This window comes from Rhinolophus sinicus, linkage group LG03 (assembly GCF_036562045.2).
Source record: "Rhinolophus sinicus isolate RSC01 linkage group LG03, ASM3656204v1, whole genome shotgun sequence".
NCBI lineage: Eukaryota > Metazoa > Chordata > Mammalia > Chiroptera > Rhinolophidae > Rhinolophus > Rhinolophus sinicus.
Genome location: NC_133753.1, coordinates 51,405,958 through 51,414,061, shown reverse-complemented (window position 1 = coordinate 51,414,061; position 8,104 = coordinate 51,405,958).

Below are 8,104 nucleotides of genomic sequence, written 5' to 3'. Positions count from 1 at the left end.
CCATCCAGGCCAAATGTCATTTGCAGGACCAAGGCCTCTGCCTCATTCTCACAGAGAACTGCAATTCAACCAAAGGAAACTTTTTCCTAGTGTATTTATTCTGTGAAATAGTATACTCATAAAGAAACTAGGAAAGATTGAATAAAAATCTATCCATGAGCCAAAATCTCCTCTCAGTTTGTGACAAAATGGGTCTTCTCTATTGTGTTTGAGCAATGGTAGATGGTGCACTAGATCCACAGTCCAACAGTTCCAATTTGAATCCTCGCGTTCCTACTAACTGCGTGATTTTGGACAGGTCACTGCTCTTTCTTGGGCTTTTCAGTTTCCTAAGCTGTAAAGTGAGGGTCCTTGTCACTCCTTCATGTTATATGGGTTTATTCAACAATTATTTGTCACGAGCACACCAGTTATGGGGTGTCTAACAGTCAACATAGTCTCTAACCCTCTAGGCGTGCATAAACAGAGATAGACAAGTAACACGAAATTGCAATTGATATCAGCCCCCATTTACTTTACTCTGTTGTTTTGCGATACAAATAATTTATGCAAATAAAAATTAAATAATTTAGTCTTGATAAGTTGTGAAGAGCTATTAAAAAAGGCCCAGCATTCTGCTCATACTTGATTCTCCATAAATATTTATTAAATTGTTCTTCTTGGATGATAATTTTGTTGTGAAATGATTTGTGTGTTTGGTAAAGGCAGATTTATAGGTTTTCCTAATTCATAAAAGTGGAGTGCTGTACATTACAATAAGGTGACATTTCTAAAGCAGAATATTTGATGTGGCTCTGTACTTTCTCTCTTACCATTTTCCAAAGCCTTACCCACCTCTCTCAACTCTAAGACACAACATTCCTTCCTTCACTCCTGAAGTTCCCCGACCAACATGAGACCATAGATGGGGTGAGTCTCAGGACACAGAGGAAGGATAGAAAGGAATGTCTGTTATGCACATTAATGCTAAATTTTGTTTAAGCTGAATGTTTAAAAGTTTGTTTCTTGGGTTATGTAAAAATTCCCCTGTACTATGGTGCCTAGGTAAAAAATGCCTACACCAGAATATGATGTAACTGAGGGGATTTCTGGAGAGGAAGGGCCTCAGGGAAATTTGAAAGTCACACCACGTTATAAGCAAGACACACTCCATTACATTAACATTAGAATTAATTTTGAAAACTGTTTCCAAGTCTTATTTTAGTTTGAGGCATTTTCAAAGCATCCCATGCTGTAAAAAAAAAAAAAAAAAAAAAAAAAGAGAGAGAGAGAGAGAGAGAGAAATCTTATTTGTGTGACAGATGTTTACTGTGCTAAACCCTTTAGGCCACGCCAAGAAATATAAAACATAGTTCTTATTTTTGAAGAGTTCTGTTTGGGGAGAAAAACCCATGTGTGCATGTACACTTAGACACACACACACATGAAAAGATAAGAAACTGTATATGATCAAGGGCTGAGTAATTCACATCAGGAGTGGTAGAGGCATTTGATGGAGGGAGAGTTTGCCGTTCAACACAATTGTAAGGGAAGGATTCATAAATAAGTTAGAAAGTGGACTTGGCCTTCGAAAGATGAGGTGAGTAGGTTTGGATGGGAAGAGGGGCAGAGGAAGGGCAGGTGACAAGTTACCACAAGCATGGACTTGTAGGCAGAAATGAGAAAGGAAACCTGTGGGAACTATATGGGCCCTTCCAGATGAAACAGTGTTTCTTGTTGGGGGTATTGAACTATGTATGTGGGCAGGTATGGGGGAGCCAAATTTGTGATAGACTTTGAATATCAGTATTGGGACTTTGGACTTTACCTTTTAGAGAATGAGAAATCACTGAGTTTTAGGAAAGGAAATTGTTAACTAAATCATGTTTTAAAAAGATTTCTCTCTCAAAGACATACAGGACGAATCAGTGAACAGAGAGGGGTAGGGAGCTTATTTTCTATTATTTTTCAATGTTTTTCTTTATTAATAAATAAATGTAAGGTATCAAAATGTATGATACAACGAACACCTATGAACCCACCTCCCAGTTTATGATGGACAATAGTCCCCTGTGTGGTCCCTCAAATCCCTCCTACCCCTCTCAGAGGTAACCACTATCGGGAGCTTTTTTTTTATCATCCCTTTAAATTTCTTCATAGATTTACCACCTATGCTTTGTCCTTAAAAATGTGTTGAACAATTTTGTATGGTTATTTTTTTATAGCGTAAGAGGAATCCTTCTTTGTGCATTCTTTTGCAATGTGCTTTTCTTGTTCAACATTTTAGTTCTGAGATTCACTTACGTTGTTCTGTGTAATTATAATTAATTAATCCATTTAACGATTGATTAGCATCCGGGTTGTTTCCAGTTATTTTGCTATTAGAAATAGTGCTGCTGTTTTGTATATTGAAATAGGGACTGTTTTGTATATCTTTCTAGGTACACTTATACAACAATTTTTCCAGAGTGCATTTCTTGGTGTGGAATTCCTGGATCATTGGATACATATATCTTCAAATTTATTAGATAATGCCAAACTGGATGTGGTTTCTAAAGGAGGTTATGCCAATTTACATTGTCACCAGCAATGCATTGGTGTTGCAGGGGTTCTAAAATCTTACTGACCCTTGCTACTGTAATGCTGTTTTGTTTTTGCCAATCTGGTTGGTATACAATGTTATCTCATTGGGGTTTTCATTTGCATTTGTTTGTTTACTAGCAAAGCAGAGCATATTTTCATGTTTATTGGCCATCTGTGGTTTTTTGAAGTGCCTCATCAGTTCTTTTGCCCATTGGGTTGCTTATTTTTGCTTTACATATACTAGGTAGAGCCCTTTGTCTGTTTTATGTAATGCATATATCTTCTTCCAAACGTCTTTTGACTCCCTTTGTGTTATCTTTTGATAACATTATTTAATTTTAATGTAGTCAAACATATCAACATTTTCTCCTATGGTTTCTGCATTTTGGATCTTGTTTAGGAAATCCATCCCTTTGCTGAAAACAGAGGGCTTTGAATGATCAGCCTACAAGTTTTTACTTTATTCTATAGTTTATTGAAAAGAGAAGTGAGACATGACCTATGTTTTAGGACAGTGGCTGAAAACAGTTCTAAAGGTTGAGTCGGAAAGGAAGACTCCAAAGATAGAAAGACCAATCAATTTCAATCATCTGCACAAAAGATGCGAAAAAACTTCTAGAAATAAATTATTGTAAGGTCCAAATGTGTTGAATTCAGCTTTGATTAAAATTGAGACCAGAGACCACAAACTTCAATAGCAGAAACTTTGCCATAAGTAATTTTGAGAATAGCCAAGTACTAGCGTGGCATGTCACCTTAGCTTATGTAGATAAGAGGGAAGAGGAGCAGATAGTTGCATTCCAGTTTCAAAAATTTAAATTATATCTATTCTTATTCTAAATCTTGTCTTCAGAAGGTAGGCATTCCTTGTTTACGAAAAGGACAAAAACTCCCCTGCAATATTTAGAGGTTTCTTTTCAAGTTCCAAGAACTGTTTACTTACAACATTGAGCATATGAATACTTGTTAAAGGAAAAGCATTAAGTGTTTGTTGTTGAAAATTGCATTTATACAGTAAAGCTGTAAATTATAATTGCAATAAAAAGTTATTTACTAACCATGTGCTGATTAACTGGCTGACTATGACTTTATTCATCTAGTTCTATTTAAACTAAATAGACTGTAAAGATTCACTTAAAGTCAGGAATAAATAGAAGTATTAAAAAAAGAGAGAATAAATTATTTATAGTTCATATTATATTTTACCTCAAAAATCTAACAGGACCAAACAAGTTAGGGCTTTTCAATATTGAAGTTAACAGAAATCTTATTCAAACTGGCTTTGAAAATATGAAATATTATTCATTTACATAACTGCAAGCCCAGAGATGGAGTGGGTCTCACTCAGGGTTGATTGACTTAATAATTCAGTGATGTCATCAAAGACCCACGTATATCCTGTCTTCGTGCCCTGCTAGTCTCAGTGTCAGCTTAACTAGAAGGCTAGTTCCCTACAAGGTTATGGGATGGGTGTCTACAAAAGTTGGGGCTTCAAGCTTCCTTGCTCATATCCTAGGGATAACAGAGAACTGGATTCTTCTAACTTTCAGAGAAGTAAGAGATTCTTTTCCAAAGCCCCAGAAAGATTTTTCTCAAATATCATTGGCCTAAATTAAGTCATATTATTTCTGAAGTAGGCATTCAGAAATAAATAAACCAGGTTTCAAGGGATGGAAAATGATTCTGAAAAACTTAGACTAATCAGTGTTTACCCTTAAACCTGGACATGACCTGTCTGTCTTCCATCTAACACCTATAGTTGCATAGAAAAAAAGATGGATATCCAAGTGAAAATCTGGTACTATTAAGAAAGAAGTTTTCATAGATGCCAAGTAGGCAACTAACAATGTTCACTACAATTTCAACAAGAAACCTATATGAAACTATAAGAAAGTTGATTAGGGTGAGCAGATATAAGACATACACACAGAAGTAGAATTTTGCTTGTAATTATCAGTTAGAAAATAGAACAAAAAAGGAGATCTCATCCTAACTCCAAAAATAAATATGACAGAATATCAAATGCCTAGACATAAACTTAAGAATTTGCAAGAACCAACAGAAAAACAATGAAACTGCTTAAAACATTAAAAACAAAAATAAAACAAAACTTGAACAAATGGAGAGATGGGAATTATATTTCTGAATGGGGAAATTTAATATCATAACTTTACCCATAAAGTTAATACTTTTTCATTAATTATAGTTGGTAGGAGGTGGAACTTAAAAAAGATTATAAAGTTCACCTATATAATAAATATTTGAAAATAATAATGAAGAGGATCTACTCTACCAGAAAGACATCAAAAAGTACATCAAGACTAGAGTAATTAAAATCACAGTTTTACTTCTGGGAATTTTTATATAAGACAGATGGAATTTAAATTCAAATGATGTTGGAAGACTTGTCAAACTATTTGGGAAAAATATTAGAGTTCTACCTTACACTATACATCATGATATATGCTACAAAAATTAAAATTTAAGTGTAAAAAGTAAAATCATTAAAATAATGGAATAAAACATAGGATGAAGTTTAATATTTTTGTAATTTTGGGATACAGCAGATCTTTCTTAGCATAAATACTAAGTTGGAAACCATACAGAAAAGGTTTATGGACTTAAGTACATAAATTTTCTAATCTTTTATATGGCAGCCAAACACCATCATTTATAAGTGGAAGATTAATGATTAACTGAAAATGATTTGCCACACATAACAGATAGAGTGACAACCAATTAATAGCTAAGAATTTGAACATTACAGATGAAAAATTGGTAGAGGATATAAACATGAAATTTATAAAAGAATAAATACAAATTGCTAACACATAAAAGATGCTCAACCTTGCCATTAACCAAAGAAATGTATACTAAAACAATATTATTTTTTTAACTGTTAGATTCAGAAAAGGCTGAAAGAATCTACATGAACTAATATTGAAAAGAATGAAATAGGTACTTTAAAAACACTATATACATATTCTGTGACGAGCAATTCAACTTTTATACAGTTGTGCTAAGAGATAGATAAACACACATATATACATAATGATGCTCATGTAATGGGGAAAAATTGGAAACAACCAACAGTCTATCAAAAGAAATATTTAAATTATGGCACATTTGTATAATGGACTATTACATAGTCATTAACTTAAAAATATGAGTTATACATTGGCATAGAAAGATGAACATTTTATCTTTTTATTTTTTAAGTGGAAATTTTTAAGTGGAATATTTTAAGTGGAAAAAACACTTTAATATATATAATATAATTCCACTTTCAGGGAGAAAAAGAAATATTTACATAAAGCTACTGAAAAAAATTCTGGTCAGCTGTATTCCAACCTATTAAAAGTGGTTATCTCTGAGGACTGGGACTGCAATAATTTTTTTTTGGTTTTAATTTAAATACTTCTGAATTATTTTTATTTTTTTGATTTAATATGATTTTATGCTCAAGGGGAAGTGGTTATTTCCTCCCCAAATGGAAAAGAAAGTGGAGGAGATAGATAAAATGGTTACCGTGAACTGAATGTTTGTGTCCCTCCAAAATTCATATGTTGAAGACCAGGGTAGTATTTGGAGAAGGGACCATTGGAAGGAAATTAGTTTGAATGAAGTTGCGGGGGTGGAGTACTCATGTTGGGATTGGTGTCCTTGAAAGGAGATAAAGAAACCAGAGCTCTCTCCAGTGAGGACACAGTGAGAAGGTGCTGTCTACAAACCAGGAAGAGGGCCCTCACACAAATTCAACCACACATGCACCCCAATCTCAGACTCCCAGCCTTCAGAACTATGAGGGAAAAAATGTTTGTTGTTCCAGCCACCCAGTCTATGGGTCTTGTAGGCCAAACTGACCAAGCCAATCACATTTGAAGTGAAGTAACTTCGAAGGAATATTTTCAGGATAGGTAAGACCTGAGCTTGTTTTTGGCCCTGGGAAAGAAGCCAATGTGGGAGGAGATTGGGAGGGTGAGGAGAACGTGAATCAGCCAAGGTCCCAGAGGGGCTGGCACAACACACCAAAATCAGTATATATCAGGCCGAACTTTAGAAAGAAGAAGAAGAAAGGACAAGAAGACAACATAAACAAAGTTAGGACATCTTTCTGAGGAGGAAGGACACCCAAAGTATTATAGCCAGTGAAGCCATCTGTCTTCCTAATGGGTTGGGAGAAAAGATCATCAGCTGAGCAGGATGTCTGGGACTGGGAGCCGGAGGGGCATGAAGAGGTATTGATGCTACACAGAATGAAATAGGGCATGGTACCTGAATTCTTAGTTATGTTTGTGAGACTCCTGCGCTCCACCCGGAGCTACCAAATCATAGTCTCAGGAGGTGAGTGATCTTAGTGCACACTAAATTCTGGGAACTTGGAAACTTGGAAATGAAAGGCTACGTAAGCATATGGGGCCACTGCTGATATTAGATCACAATTATTTGAAATAGGGTCAGTCAATATATTTATATGATTTTCTCCAACTTTGTTTAACAACCTGGGAAGAGAATATTCGAAAAAAATAGATGGCTGGGTATATCTGGAGTTGGACTCTGGCAATGTGGGTAGAGAAGTCAATGGGTCAATGGAACTTGAGATGCTGGTAAGTGCATCACTCACCTGGGTAATTACAAGGTAAGAACTGGGTTGAGAGGGAGAGCTGGAATTTATGAGGAGGATGTAAAGCAGATTTGTGAAAGCAAGTGAGTGAAATGTGAGAACTAGAAGTTTTTTGTGTGTTTTTTTTTTAAGATTTTTTTTTTATTATTGGGGAAGGGGAACAGGACTTTATTGGGGAACAGTGTGTACTTCCAGGACTTTTTTCCAAGTCAAGTTGTTGTCCTTTCGATCTTAGTTGTGGAGGGTGCCGTTCAGCTTCAAGTTATTGTCCTTTCAGTCTTAGTTGTGGAGGGCGCAGCTCAGCTGCAGGTCCAGTTGCCATTGCTAGTTGCAGGGGGTGCAGCCCACCATCCCTTGCAGGAGTAGAACCAGCAGCCTTGTGGTTGAGAGGATGTGCTCCAACCAAGTGAGCCATCTGGGAGCTCAGCTGCAGCTCAGCTCAAGTTGCCGTGTTCAATTTCAGTTGCAGGGGGGCACTGCCCACCATCCCTTGCAGGACTCGAGGAATTGAACTGGCAACTGGTTGAGAGCCCACTGGCCCATGTGGGAATCAAACCGGCAGCCTTCGGAGTTAGGAGCATGGAGCTCTAACCGCCTGAGCCACCGGGCCGGCCCATAGAAGTTTTGATCAGTGAGGTGCATCTTGGTTTAACAGATTTTGAAAGAAGAGATGGTGACACAGTCCCAGTAGTGGCCATTAGAGGGGCTTCTGAACTAGAGTGGAGATAAGGTTGGCCCAAGTAGAAGAGGTCAAGGAAGTGAGGTCAGAGTATGAGATTGTTACCCTTCTGAACACCAGCCTTGTTGGATCTCATGAGTGGATGCAAAGGTGGTGGTTACTCAAGACAAACTGGCGAGAGAAGAGAATGTTAGGGTCAGGGAAGGATAGAGTCAGGGGCAACTAAAAGAGCTGGGTTA